The following is a 16140-nucleotide window of genomic DNA, read 5'->3' as shown; positions in this document are numbered from 1 at the left end:
TAGGGACTTTTATTAAATATCAGTAGAGTAATACACAACATGCTACCATAAGACACAGAATTCAGTTACATGTTCAGTGCTACATTACGAAAGAGTCACTGTTGGCAATGCCAGTCTTTGTGGGAATCCTTTGGAAACAGTATGTCCATGGTCAAAATCCTCATGAGAGGAAGTTTACCATCAAACTTTTCTCTGGTTCAGTGCTGGTTTTGGAGATTTTGTTGGATGGGAGAGGTGGTGGTGTTCAGTTAATTCTATCTATAGAGCATGTCTTATTAATATAATTAATGCTAAGCTAAAGCAAAACATTTTCTTTAGGTTTGATTGATATATTCCTTTTGTGACCATTCTTAACTAGTGCCATTTAAGATACCTGTGGAAGTTGTTCTGGTATTTCAAATAGTACAACTGAGATCTGAGAGAAGCAGCGAAGAGAGTGAAAGACCATGAATACTTAAGAATTACATTTTTTGGGGGGGGAAAATATAGTACCTGTAGTTTAAAGTCTGATTTGCACAGATTCAAGCTTTAAAGGATGTATTTACATAAGCTATATAAACTGACAGAAATTACATATTCGACAACACAGAGAAAAGAAAAACAGATCTAAAGCTCAAGTCCTGCTTTCTGCAGCAAACTGTGATATGAAGTCTTGCTTATCAGTCAGTACAAGGGTGAAATGAAACACAGAAAGAAGAAAGTATCAGACAGCTGATGAAGAATTTTAATTTGATCATTGCTCTGCGAGAGACTATATATAAACAACAATAAAAATGCTGTGCCAGCTGTAAAAACTGCTGTCTGAGAATTTGGCTCAGTGGAACACCAGACCCTGTGGCTGTCATTCATGAATTATTAGGCCTGACAGACTGCAGAATGACTTTGCTTCTTTGTAGTGAGAACAAATCCTGGATGACTAGGTAGAGTTAAATGTTGAGCATGCATGGTTTACCATGCATAGAGATAGCTCCCTGAACTTCACAGTTTTCAGTAATATAAATTTTTATGTATGGATTTCAAGAAAAATATTCTATGTACATATGCATTGTAGACCTTACTTTGATTAATACAGAAACTGAAAGCAACAGGCATGTAATGCTTAACCTGTTTACTAAGTGTATCCCAGCTAACACTGTTAAGTAACAGTGGAGGTGGAATATTAGCTATATTTATGCTGCAAGTTGCCAAAAATCTAGGGTAACACTGTGCCATTTATGACAGATTTTTCACATTGTTTTGTCTTTAGAAAAAAAAATATATACTTGTGTAAAATTTGTTTTGTGCAGAATCCAGAGATATTTCCTTGGAAATAATCACTGAAGTACAATGTTAAGATAATGTCATTCACATGATTTGGAAAGGTTCAAGACAAAGCTGGAAGTTAAAATTTTGACCTTCATATTTTTTTATGCAAATAGTAATATACATATGAATAAGCATTTTCTTACTCCTTCTAAAATCTCCACTACTATCAGGCTTGTTACTGTTTTACTAGTTAGTAAAGTGGTTTCATACTAACATAACTAAGTTGTGGTCACTTCACAAGACATTTCTAAGCCACTATTTTCTCTCTTGCCTTGTGATGAGTTAATGATGCATGAAACAGCTTATAAAAAAATTCTCTCTAATGCTGCTGCTAAACCAATATCAATCATCTTCTTCAGCCTCAGGGCTTTTTCCTTTTTATTTTTTTTCCTCTTATTTTACACATGAAAATGTGGCTTTAGAGTTTGGGATTGTATAATAAATAATAAGAGCAGTAGCAGATTTATTGTACGTTCGTTGGTATAATAATGTTTCCTGAAGGTTTCAGGAATTGTTTTAACCTCAGTCTAGTCAAAGTACCTCTGTCAATATTTAATCTGTGTTGACTCATGGCCTGATTATAATGCTTAATGCTCACTACATCAATCTTCTCATAAAGCCTGGCTTCTGCTTCCGACAAAACTCAATTGATACATTTGATTCTTCCTGATGTTGCAAAGCTGAAAAACTGCCTAGATTTTCACTCTCTACAAATTTGTGTATACCGTTATTCTGAAAGGACATACAGCAACATCCTGCTAGGTTAACTGCTGCTTCCTTTTTCCTTTTTTGTTTCAAATGCAAAAATGAAACAAAGCAAGAAGAAACACACAAAAACCATGTAAGGGTATAGATATAGGCTTTAAATTGTATCTTGTAAACAACTTGATTCTCACAAAACCTGCAGTATAACTATAAAATCACAAACTCTTTAGTTACTTATTCTGGAATTAAGCAGTTCTTCCCAGCAAAATATATTGGAATGTGCTTAACTTTGTAATATTACAAAGTCCATTGCTGAAGAGATATATGTTTAGGTACTAAAAGCTTTTCTTGAGCTGTGCCCAAAGTTACTTGTTGGTTTATTGTCTAAAGTATTATAAATTGATATATTAGTTTTCTGTCCTGTTTTTAAAAGGAAAATACAAATTTCCAATAATAAAAACACACTTGTGAGCTTTATCCATGTATTATTTTCCCTTTAGAGGTTTTCTGTCTAAATCCAGTTAATTTGTATGAAAAATAACACACATACACATGAATAACAAATTACACACTTCATCAGGATATCTCTGTTCTAGGGTTTGGAGCAGATAGTAGATGGGGAAGTAGATGGAGAGAGTCTGAAAAATCCTAAAATCTGTTGAATGCAAGTATTAATAAATGCAAAACAGATTTGTTGGAAGACAAATAAATTCAAAAGGCATCAGGTTGAAACAAATAGGAGACAATGAATTACTGCCACAAGATATATTTGAAACAAATGTCTCAGATTTAAACAAGATCATTTAGATGCATCGTATGTGTTTACCCTTGCAGAAACAATATTCAAATCTATTGCAACTTTTGTCTGAGAGAGCAGTACATTCAACAAAATTCATGCCCATAAGTGTTCGCATGCAAGCTCTTGGTGTAAGAGATGCATTCAGAAATTCTAGAACAATAAAGAAGGGCTGATGTATTTATCACTGTTCAGTAGTCATAAATGGGTAAGCATACTCTTTGTTGCTTTGTGTACATCTTTGTTTAAAAAGTGTAAGTGAAGGCCAGAGTCACAAATATGCTTCTTATTCATTACAATGTACTTTTGTGGGTTCTGCAATATACAAAATCTGATAGTTAGAAATAATACTTCAGGACCAAATATTAGATCTTTGACAATGAATCTGGAGTACAATTGTTGTTATTTACTAAATATGCCCTTCTTGATATTAATTTTTAGGTAACCTTTTTCTAAGAGTCAGTTCTCATTTGGCTAACATCCTATACAACTTCATCAACTCAGATGCGATTGCATGCATGTCAACTCAAAATGGAAGATTGTATTTGGCCCAAAATGTCTATGGGACAGATCACCAACTAGTGCAGATCAATTTAGACTGTCCGACTTTGACTTATATTAGCTCAGAAGAGACTGACTTTTGTTTTCACATTTCATTTAATTTTTGACTCACCTTAGAGTAATTATACTTGCCTTAGGAGATTTCTAGTCAGCACTTCATATTTGACTGTGAGTCTGAAATTAATAATACATAACAATAACTCTTCATTGTTGCATTGTCTGCAATATTTATTTTCTCCTGTTCACAGAGACAATATTAAAAAATCATGTTTACACAGTCAGTCTTAGGAATATATCATGCTTTCTTATCTATTGGCTTGATTTTTGGTTTCGGCATCAATAGATAACACTTTGTAGTGTCAGAAGACAGTGACTGTGAGGTGCTCTGGCACATTAATATTTTTTATTACCAGGGTTTACTATAGGAATGGACAGGCACTGTGAATATAAATATTCGAGGTGCAGCCTGCTTATATCTACCCGATTAATTTTTTGAAATCTGTTTCTTTACGTCGTCCATACATTGCTGCTTTTAGACTTTTGACTACTTGTGCCTAACTTTACATATCCCTAAAGATACGAGGATCCTTAGAGGTTCTAAGCCTTGTAGCACAAACAGAAACCAAGGGCAGTACATGAAATCTATGGCTATAACAACAATAGGTTCACATACAAAGGTGACAGAAAACTATTGCCAGCTACTAATCCAAATAAATAAATAATTGCATATTCTAACTGTCTTTCAGAAAACTGGTTAACAGGTTTTTGCCAAGGAGCCACAACACTTTTCAAGTCTCCCCTGAGCAGTTCAGTACATCTGATTTGTAGCTGTGACTGAATATTGTAGTTTAGCCCTCAGAGGTAGGTCATTTTCATATGTGAAATTATCCAGTGGCACTTTATTAGCCTTTTTAACATCATGAAGCAATCCCTACAAAGAAAGCGAGATATCCCTGTAGACATTGGGTCAAAAGTAATTTATAATTTGTCACAGGAGTTGCCCTGGAAGTACGTTTTGGGATATCAAGTGCAAAATGAAGCTCCTGTCTATCAGCAATGTGAAGTATGGGCCCACTTTTGCATTTCTGTAAATCTCCACTTCTTTCCTCATCATGATCCCAGGCTGTGTCTGGAGCTGGAAGCAGACAACACAACATCAAAAGACCATGTTGAAATAAACAAGCACAAGATTATGGTTAAGTCTTCACCTGCCTTTTTTTTTTTCATCTATAAAAGAGGGTCACGCTAGCATCTCAGACTATTTTACTCAGCACAGAGGGATGCTCTGATTGAAGGTGAGGTTACTTTAACAAATACTTAGTAGTACTGAAAAAAAATCATGATCAAGACAAAAACTTAGACCTAAATACTTCTCTTGCAGTACTGTAAACATACCCTTACACCTCAGCAAGCAAAAAAATTAATTGCAGACCTAGCTAATTTGAAAATAAGCTACAGTAAACTCATGAAGAAATAACAGTGGTTATCAAAGTATGGACTTCAAACATTACAGCTATTACAATAAGCAGCTCTTTATTTCCACAGTATGACATGAAACATGTAGATGAATATAAATAGTATATGTAGTGAATGTGCTATTGTACCATCAGCTCAGAGTAAAGAATCAACCACTGTAAAAATCATCTCTTCTCAATGAGAGACTTCTAAGACTAATATAGGAGCAAACCTATACCTGGTAATTATGTAAACTGTTACTAGGACTTGTTTCTGTGAGTGAAAATACCTGTTTTTTTGTGTTAGTAGAACATTTTATTCCTGGTCTAGACTAGCTGAAATCTCTCTGGGGAAAAAAAGAACAACCATGTTTTACAAAACAGTGAAGGTAGGCAGGAATTTTTAAGTAGAATTTCCATATAATATGAAATTGAAAAATGTGACCTTACTGTAAACAAAGGCTACTATGGCATGCAAAACAAAGTGAAATCCTATTCTTATTCAATATGATGCAAAGTTATTTGATGACAGAGTTACGTTTTCTCTCAGAATTTATTGTTTCATGTTTCCTGAATGTGATGTGAACTACATATTTTAGAAAGGGTGACTATTTCTGCTGGTAAAGTAATGCATTAGAATAGAATCATAGAATACTTAGGGTTGGAAAGGACCTTAAGATCATCTAGTTCCAACCCCCCTGCCATGGGCAGGGACACCTCACACTAAACCATGTCACCAACTGCCAGGGATAGAGCATTCACAACTTCCCTGGGCAACCCATTCCAGTGCCTCGCCACCTTCACAGTAAAGAATTTCTTCCTTATATCCAATCTAACCTTCACCTGTTGAAGTTTTAACCCATTACCCCTTGTACTATCACTACAGTCCCTAATAAAGAGTCCCTCCACAGCATCCCTGTAGGCCCTCTTCAGATACTGGAAGGCTGCTATGAGGTCTCCATGCAGCCTTCTCTTCTCCAGGCTGAATAGCACCAACTTTCTCAGCCTATCTTCATATGGAAGGTACTCGAGTCCCCTGACCATCCTCGTGGCCCTCCTCTGGACTTGTTCCAACAGCTCCATGTCCTTTTTATGTTGAGAACACCAGAAACTGCACACAATACTCCAAGTGAGGTCTCACAAGAGCAGAGTAGAGGGGCAGGATCACCTCCTTCAACCTGCTGGTCACGCTCCTTTTGATGCAGCCTAGAATATGGTTGGCTTTCTGGGCTGTGAGCGCATGCTGAAGCCAGCTCATGTTAAGTTTCTCATCAACCAACACCCCCAAGTCCTTCTCCACAGGGCTGCTCTGTAGCTGTGCCTGGGATTGCTCTGACCCAGATGTAGAACCTTGCACTTGGCATTGTTAAACTTCATGAGGTTGGCATCAGCCCACTTCACAAGCGTGTCACACCCTCTGAATAGCATTCCTTCCCTCCACTGTATCAACCGAACCACACAGCTTGGTATCATCGGCAAACTTGCTGAGGGCACATTCAATTCCATTGTCCATGTCAGCGACAAAGATATTAAACAAGACTGGTCCCAACACCGATCCCTGAGGGACACCACTCGTTACTGGTCTCCAGCCAGATATTGAGCCATTGACCACAACTCTTTGAGTGCGACCATCCAGCCTGTTCTTTATCCACAGAATTGTCCACCTATCAAACTGATGTCTCTCCAATTTAGGGACAAGGGTGTCATGTGGGAATGCTTTGCACAAGTCCAGGTAGATGACATCAACCTCTCTACCCCTGTCCCTTAGATTCGTAGCCCCGTCATAGAAGACCACCAAAGTGGGCAGGCAGGATTTCCCCTTAGTGAAGCCATGCTGGCTGTCACCAAGCACCTAGTTGGCATCAAGCACCATTATGACTACATTATGCAAATCTTACCTAGGAAGTCAACTAACTGCTTATTTTAAAATGTCTTTATGAAGACAAAGCTGAAAATTCGTGGCAGCTCTCACATAGGAATTTATGGCATTTATAGATTTTTCTGGAGCTTGATCTTATAAATTAGGAACACAGTGACAAACAGAATAGAAATGGGAGAGGGTCTTTGTATATGTTTTTTATATCTTCTCCTTATGTTACTGTTCTCTGAATCTCAGGAACATAGCCATTTGGCGCTAAGAATTGATGAAGTATCAAATCACCTCATAGTCCAGGCAGGACAGGTAAATTTTGAAATACTAATTACTTGGAGTTGAAACAAGGGGAATACAAAATCACAAAATGGAATTTATAAACCTTTAGAATTAGTTTTAAGCAATGTTAAGTTCAATGGCTTTGTAACAGTAGCAGTGGAAAATTACTGAGGTGCATAATACATAGAAAAAATAGAGTACAGATAGAGAGCATACTGGCACAAGATAAATCGTTATAGTTGATGTGGTCTTAAGAAAAACAGTCTAGAAAAACAGGACACAGGGATAAGGAGTATCTGGGAATAGCAGGTGTCTGGGATAGGCTGCGGGTAAACTAACTGATAAGTAGGAGGATAGGGGGATTATTATGTCTCTGGTGCTAGCGAACCAATTAAACTGGCATAAGCATCTACTGAGTGTGCTTCAAAGGCTGCCAGAAGTGATGAAGATTGTTGGAAGAAGTAAAAGACCCTCAGAGACCACCACCACAGTTCTGTACGCATGCAGGGAGCTTTCTGGAAAATGATGTAATCCATACGTAGCCTCATGAATATGTATGTGTGCCCAGGGACTATATTAGGATGGCTTGTGTAGCAATAGGGAGACACACGTTAGGAGGAGTTATCCCCCGTGTCTCCCGGCACCACAATAAAGAATACCTGCTTGTCAGCTTGAAAACTTTGTTGGCAAGTTTGTTCCTGGAGTTTTCTCCGAATCAGAGTATACAGAAAAAATAGGAAAAATATAATTTAGCTTAACTCAATTCTTTGTTTTACAAATAAATTAATAAAAAAGAAATACATTTGTCAATTTATTTTTAGCCAGAAATAACAGTTGCACTGACAGAGTGGGGTCTTGCAACATACAGGTGTTAAGAAAGACCAGGTTTTGGGAACAGATGGTCTGGTGATAATATAATCTGGACCAGAAGGAGTATAAGTTTTAAGAAGACATCCTTTTTACTGGAATCTGTTCAGGTGAGGGGGAGAAGTACAAGTATAATCAGTTTTAATAGAGACAGTGCTGGCCAGACTACTCAAAGTACGGGCTAAGGTTGAGGTTAAGATGGCATTTGGGTGCATGCACAAGTGTTTGCAGCACAACATATACTTGAACTTACTGATACTTGGTTTTAGCAGGTTCTGACACTTAAAAAAGCCCTAAAGAATTAGCCAAAGCTTATTGAGACAAAAAGTGTTTTTTCCAAGGAAAAGGAACAGGAACTCGTGATAGTCTTTCCACACAAGGATCTGATGCTGCCCCAGTGAAAAGGAAAGGGGACAGGAAAAAGAAAGGGAAAATGAAATCTATACATATCCTGGTGTGTATACATTCCTACCATATAAATATATGGTATATAGTACTAGGAGTACCACGATCTTTATTAGGAGTACCACAATATTCTCCATTACCAGTGCTGACAGTCAGAGTTTGAGGAGAGTTTGGCTCCTCACAGGTGAGCCAGGAACAGGATTCCAGTATCTGTGCATATCACTGACAGGGGCTTTGAAATGAAAACAGGTAAATATCCCTGGTTCTAGCATGAACCTAATCAAAATTAAGTCTGGCTAAAAGAGAGCTTCATGGTGATCAGTTTTACTTTTATTTGTGGATATAGTCCAAAGTATTGGTGTGTAAGAACAGAAAATAAGATCCTTCTTAATAAAAATCAAAAGCCTGGAAATGGCTTGACTATAAAAAAAGTAGCAAGTTATTCTAAGAACAAACCCTGAAACTTAAAAAGCTTTATTGAGCAAAACAAAACTCTTTGGTACCAAACAGTATTTAGCAGCATGACTTTCAACTGTTTATCAAACGTATACAAAAGAGACTTGGCAGATGGTCCATAAAAGAGTAAGAAAGAACAGAAAAGTATGTGTTACAAAAGAGACAGCAGTGTGATTATTTTCCAGCAAATAATTCAGTTTCTAAGCACTAGAAAGACAAGTGATGTGGTATTTTCCACCAGAAATTTCAAGTATTTTTCCACTATACAGTGATACATAGCAGAGCAATTGCTGTTAGTGATGGTGAAGAAACTTCTGCAAACCTCCTAATGGCCTAGAAAAAACAAGCACAGTGAAAGAGAAAACAATGTTTCTTACCATTCCAGGATGTTTCAGAGAACACAAGTATTTTAGGTTTTTAATACTTGTGGCCTGGTATACTTCAGATTCAACACTGACAAGAGAAATTAAGAATAACAGCATTCACAATAGTTTCACTGTCTAAGGAAAGACTATATTCATTTTAAAGCCCAGATTTGAACATTGCTTGGCCTTAAGGCAAGGTTCTTAAGGACTTCATTGCTTGAGAACAAACTCAATACTGACAAAAGATGAAGCCAGAATGATAGATGCAAATCCAATGGAGTGACCAGATTTTAGGAGACAATTAATAAGGGAAGGGCTTGACAGCGCAATGCAGTATTGTGTTTTAAATAATATGAAAATGACCTTAAGATGCAGAAGATAGCAATTTCCAGTTGTTATTGAGCTAGAATTCTAGCCAAAGTTTTGCACAGTGTGGAGGATAACTGTTGTAGTTACAATGAAGAAGAAAAAATTTTGAAAGCTGTTTCTAACAGCAGCAGTAATTGTTCTTGACTAGTTGGTTTAAGAGATTATTTCAGGCCATTGGCATTCTATAGAAACTTAAAATGTTCTTGCAGAATTTGTTACCAAAATCTGGCTTTAAATATTATCTGAGGGTACGTTTTGCCTTGGCTTTATTTTTCTTTTAGTAGGGATGGAATGAGTAGTAAAGATGAGACATCACAAAATGTGTGCAAAGAGCTGCAGTAACAACTTTTCTTGAGCAAGTCTGTTATGAGTTTGTGTTACTACATCTCCTTAAATGTACAGACATAAACAAATAGCTAAAGCATAGAAACATCAATTTGTAGTCACATACATAACAAAGTAGCTATTCCTCAATGCTGTTAATTTCCCAAGAATGATTTCCAAGAAGAAAGCAGCTAGAGAGTGGATAAAATTCATTATTTGAGAGATTACTAATATTTTCTTTTAAATGCTGATCATTCATGTTTTTTAGGATATTTTAAGGCATGCAATTCAGTCAAAATTATCAAATTGTATGATCAGGTGCAGGGCTTTGCTTAGTACTATTTTTAAGAGAATGGGTTTTAGAATTGAATAACCAGTACAGCCACAGAATTTCTTGCTATTATGTTTAGTATGATGTCAACAAGAAATCAGAGAAATTAATAGAAGAAACATCCAGAAGAGCTTTAGAGGATGTAAATGAAACTTTTGCCTCAAGGAGTCCTAAAAATCAGAGGAAATATTACCTGATCTTCTTATATTTTATTTTATAATGTACAGTATTAGTCAGATTCAAAGGCACACTGAATTACAGCTGCTACAGCTATAGCTTGATCCAGCATGACTGTTACAGAAGATGGGTTAACTTTGATGTATTCTGATTGTCATAACTATTTATTGTTCACATTCTCATGAATAAAAAAAAAAAATCTCAGCAGCACTCTCAAGCTTTGTTTTGACCCTTGGTCCATGGTCCAGAAATCTTTTTTCTGACAATCAGAATTGACTTCTGTCTCTTTAGACTAGCTGTCTGTTATTACTGCTTCATTTCAGTGCAATAAGAATAATAAATAGCAAAAGGCAATCTTTTCTTTTCTTTTTTTAAAAAAAGAACTATTCTTTCCAGAATTTCTATCTTTAGTAACCAATGGTTTTCCAGGGCTTCTGGAGCTATGCTGATTTACACCAGTTAATGATCTATCTCTCACTGAATAGGAGCACCACAGGCAGTGCAGGGTACTTCTAAGATACCTCAGTCCATTTCTCTAATCCTCATTTAGCAACTTTAAATGTTTCTAGTTACAGTCTCAGCGTTACAGACATAGTAAATCTTCATGTGCAAGAAAGCTATATCAAAACTGGAGTATGAAAATGATGAAGATGAAACAATTCCATTTCAGTAATCCAATAAAGCATTATGTTATGCAAATTTAATATATCATAAAATAAGCTTCCTAGGGTTTAGAGAGAATTTAATTTCATTATGCTAGTCTTCACAAAGCAATGTTTTGCCATTGTACATATGATACACTTTTCCCACAAAATTAAATCAATGCACCATTGAGGCAACAGAATGGCAAAGTCAGTACTAGCTGAATTAGAGATCAAAACTAGAAACAAAAGGAAAGAAGTACTAGACTGCACGAGTATAGGAGCTATGAGTCTTTTATTGAGGTAATGAATGGCAGGTTATGAGATTGACAGTCAAAAAAAATTAATTTCATTACCTCTAAAAGAAAAATTCTCTGCATTTGGAAAATGAGAAAAAGAAAAAAAGCAAAAAAGTAATGTGATAAAAGGAGAGGAAGAAATATTAGCTTTGAAAACAGGTTAGAACTGATGATTGAGAATAGTGAAAAGGTTTTGTCTTTTCAGATATTTCTGCAAGCAAATGAGCCTACAGAGAGGAAATCTGGAAACAGAAGGCCTAAAAATGTGTAAGGATATTAAACAGACAGGCTCAGATATTAAATCTGAGAGTAGGAGGGAGGGGGAACCTACAAAGGGCAACAGATGACGTCATCAGTGATTATCGACATTTTTACAGTTCTTACTGAGGTTCTTCAGTCACCCCTAGAATGGTCCTGAAAAGCACATAAAAGTCCTGTAGTTTACTGGGTTTCTATGTGGCAAACCTTAGGGAAGATATTGCATATTTCCAAGAGTCCCACTTTCCTGAGCCCTCCAGAAGACCTGTCTGCAGCTTTTAATCCCTAACTATAAAATTTAAACCCAAGCTTTGTGACCTGTACAAGGCATTCAAGTTTCAAAGAACACAAAGATATTCACTTTTATAGCTGAGTATAACTGGAGGTTTAACTTTTGCTTTAGGATACAAAGCTGATGATTAAAATGTAGAAGCTCATATTACAGAAAAAGATTGAAGACAAAGTATGGTGTCTTTCATAAATGAACTTAAAGATATTTAACACAAAAAGCCAGCATGCGTTAAAAAAGAGAACATAAGAGATAAACAACAGGGTAAAAAAAAGCATTCCTACCTCTATGACTAATAGTCATAGAAGAAGTGTTCAGAGGGGATTCTGACTATTTTTATTTCTGATACGATAAAATAGTTTCAGGAGTAATATGTTCATGCAATTTCTTTGTGCTTTCATTTGTGTGGTTGGTGCTGTTTTCAGGTACAAAGTTGAGATTATAAACCTAACAATGTTTCACACACGATTATAAACACTACAAAACAGAAGTTTAGGCAAGTTATACGTCAAAAACAAAACAAAACAAAATAAGCACAGTTACAATTAATTAACGTGTTGTAGTAGATAGGGAATATAAAATCTTTCCACTGGTATTACTAACCCATTGGAATGCAACTGGATAAATTTCTCATTTGTCCTTAGAAAAATCAAAAACAAAAAACCCAGAACAAACACAGACTGATTTCTGAGTCCTGCTATGACAAAGTGTCAAAGAAGTGGACCTGATGTTCTAAAAGCATTTCTTTAAAAACTTCTGTTCCTGTCCTGGGTTCAGCAGTAGTAGTCATTTTTATCTCCATCTTAGTAGTTGGTGCAGTGCTGTGTTTTTTACTTTTGGCTTGGGAACAGCGCTGATAACGCCAATGTTCTTAGTTACTGCTCAAATGTTTGGTTTGTCCAAGGCCTTTTCTGAGCCTCATGCTCTGCCAGGGAGGAGGGGAGGCCAGGAGGAAGCAGAGACAGGACAGCTGACCCAAACTAGCCAAAGAGATATTCCATACCATAAGACATCATATGCAGGATGTATACTGGGGGCAGCTATCCAGGAGATCTAGATCACTGCTTGGTTGGGCTGAGTACTGGTCAGTGGGTGATGAGCGGTTGTATTCTCTTCCCTTGTTATTTTCTTTATCATTATTATTTTTGGTGGCAGCAGTAGTGGTTTGTGTTATACCTTAGTTACTGGCCTGTTCTTATCTCAACCCTCCAGGAGCAAGGGTAAGAAAGGGAAGGTGGGGGGGGAGGGAGTGAGCGAGACTGCATGGCTGACTGAGGTTAAACCACAACAGTTCTGATGATAGCTCTGAGGGGTAACCCAGGTTCTGTTTAGACTAAATCTGATTGCACTAATAGATATATTCAGAATAATCCAGGTGTTTTTCTAGACAATAAAACCAGAAGACTGTCACTTGTTAAAAAAAAAGAAAAAAAAATTGAGGAAACTGGCTGCACTTTAGAAGAAAAAAGAAACTGAAAAGGATATCCATAGATTCTAACAAACAGTGCCAGCTAACTGTTCACATACACTTCAACTAGATATGAGGCCTGTATTCTTTGAACTGAAATTTCCTCTCCTGATCAAAGGATCCATTTTGCAGTACCTGCAGCATTTACTTTTGCACAGATTACCACCTGCCAAAGGGAAATAAAGAAAGGCAGTATACTGAATTACTGAAACACAGGACGGGAAAGTTACTGTACTTTGATGACAGGTCTTTTACGTTATAATGAAAATATTGGTTTATGCCATAATTATTTAAAGAGAAAGAAATCTGGGAAATTCTTGATAAATGTATATCTACATTCAAATTTATAGATTCCATAAAGATGGCAATTATTTTTAATGTTTTTAAATTTTTAATTAATCTGAAATTAAAGTAGAATTTCTGAAGTATCTATAACAATTATACTGTTTTGCTAATGTTTCAAAATGGATTAGTTCTGTATTTTTATTGATAGGCTTGGAACTTTTAATTTGATTTTTTAATAGTTTTTTTGTCCCATACATAGTAAAATCATTTGTGACTAAGGGGATTGCATAATTTTACAGTGATATTGCTGTGTAGCATAGGTTTAAAATGAGTTGAAGTTTACTTCATAGTATAATTTTAAACTTGATTCAAATTATTTGACACAGTTACATTAAAAAATCCCACAATATGATTATACATTATTTCTGAAAATAACCTAAGTAGTATCTATTTCTGTTAGTATTTCAGAACAAAACAAAAAAAAATATTTAAATGCTACAAACTGACAAGTATAAAGCAGAATAAGAATAGTGAAGGATATTCTGTGAATAATTCGACTAAGATTGTGTTAGCCACTGCATGAACACAAGACAACAGAAAGCCTGCATCGTGCAGCATGTTTCCCAGCAAGTACTCTTTGCCTGTACCTGGACCGTCAGCAGGAGCATACCCATCCCTCCATACAACCCAGAGTGACACTCGGACACATGGGCAGGAGCTGAGCAGCAGAAAGGGCTAGTAGCAGCCTTGTGGGATGCGTGCAGGGAGGCATTTACCTGCCACTAGGCTACATCCAGGGATAGTGCCTGCATACCAGCACTGGGACACTGTATCTACCTGCTTGGAAGTGCACTGTGATTTTTCAGAAAACTACACACATTTTTAATTAATTTCTGCATCAAAGTCTGAGAGTAATTGCATGGGTTAACTCGGCTTTTAAAGTTGAATATGCACCTTTTTTTTTCCTCCAGCCTTGGGCCCTGAACAGATAAAACAAACTGCTGGAGAGGGACAGTGCAAGTGAGAGCTCCAGCACAGAAGAAAGATCCACGCCAAGAGAACAAAATGATAAAGCAGCAACAAATTCCCCACTACATGAGCCTCAGTCATGACCCTTGAAGGCAAGACAGCTAGCTGACATTAGCAGTGTCCTGAGATTCTGAAATCAAGACGAACCTGTACAGAAATTTGTTATTGTATTTGTCCAGCCCTAACCAACATTAGGATCAATCCTGATTTCTTCTCAATGACCCAGAGATTATTTTCTATGAGCAAAGCTGACTAGTAAGCATATTTCTTGTAAAAAAAAAAAATCTTACATGCAATTTCCTGTATGTAACTAACATCAAAGGAAAAAAATCCCATTCATCTATGTATGCAATAGATAGAATCATAGAATCATTTAAGCTGGAAAAGATTAAGATCATTGATTCCAACAGCTAGTACTGCCAATTCCACGACCATACTAGGTCCATAAGCGCCACATCTGCATATCTTTTAAATACTTCCAGGGATGGTGACTCAACCACTTCCCTGGACAGCCTGTTCTAGTGCTTGACAGCCCTTTTGGCAAAGAATTTTTTCCTAGTAACCAACCTAAGCTTCCCCTGGTGCAATTTGATGCCATTTCCTCTGTCCTATCTTCTCTTGTTACTTGGATAAAGAGACCAACACCCACCTGCTCCATCCTCCTTTGAGGCAACTGTAGAGAATGACAGGGTCTACCTTCAGCCTGCTTTTTCTCCAGGCTAAACAACCTCAGTTCCCTCAGACATATGTTTTTAGTTCTGGTATCCATCATTTTTACACGATTACTACTTCATTATTATTTTTCTTAAAGCTTTTATGTTACCTTTTACATTACAAATACTACATTAGCATTTACATACAGAATGGTATATTACCACAATTTCTGAATAGCTCTTGCTTGGTTCAGTGAGCAGTACGGAAGCATCTACTAGGCAAAACACAAATATCTAAGTATTTTTTTTATTATTCTGTACAAAGAGTTAACATTTGTTTTGCTGCATGAATTATTTAATACAGTTTCAAAGAAACAAAGGACCTTGATTTTTGGCAGTATTAATTTTAACTGAAGAAAATATCAAAAGCACTCCAGACAACAGTCTGACACCAGAAAAAAAAAAAGAAAAAAGAAAAAATCAGTTACTATGGCTCCCTGAAAAGAAAAGAAATGCCTTTATTTGCAAAGTTGCATTCAGTGTCATACTAAGTGGATGTACTAATAATACAGGCCACAGATTGATCTAGGAGAGAAACTACATAACACCTTTTAATTTCCTACCACTCTGGAGTCGATCTTTAAAATCTATGTCCAAACCAGCATTTTTGTCAATGTTCCTTGATTTGCACATGACCTTTAATATTGCTGTGCTGGTCTCCCAGGGTCAAGTTTTTAAGGAAACAGGTGTCCAAAGTCTGATTTCTAAATCTATATTTATGTCCCCAAATTGACAGTTTGATTTTACAAAAGCCTCGACTGTTAAGCAGTTCCATTGATTTAATAATGGAGTTGACGATGCAAGATCAGTACTCCTAGGTGCCTAGATGCCTTCCAGCATCAGGGCTCCTGCTGGCTAAGGTAGTGCTGTGTCATAGTGATCAGTTATTTT

Source organism: Melopsittacus undulatus, chromosome Z (assembly GCF_012275295.1).
Source record: "Melopsittacus undulatus isolate bMelUnd1 chromosome Z, bMelUnd1.mat.Z, whole genome shotgun sequence".
Lineage (NCBI taxonomy): Eukaryota > Metazoa > Chordata > Aves > Psittaciformes > Psittaculidae > Melopsittacus > Melopsittacus undulatus.
This window is presented reverse-complemented; position numbering follows the sequence as displayed.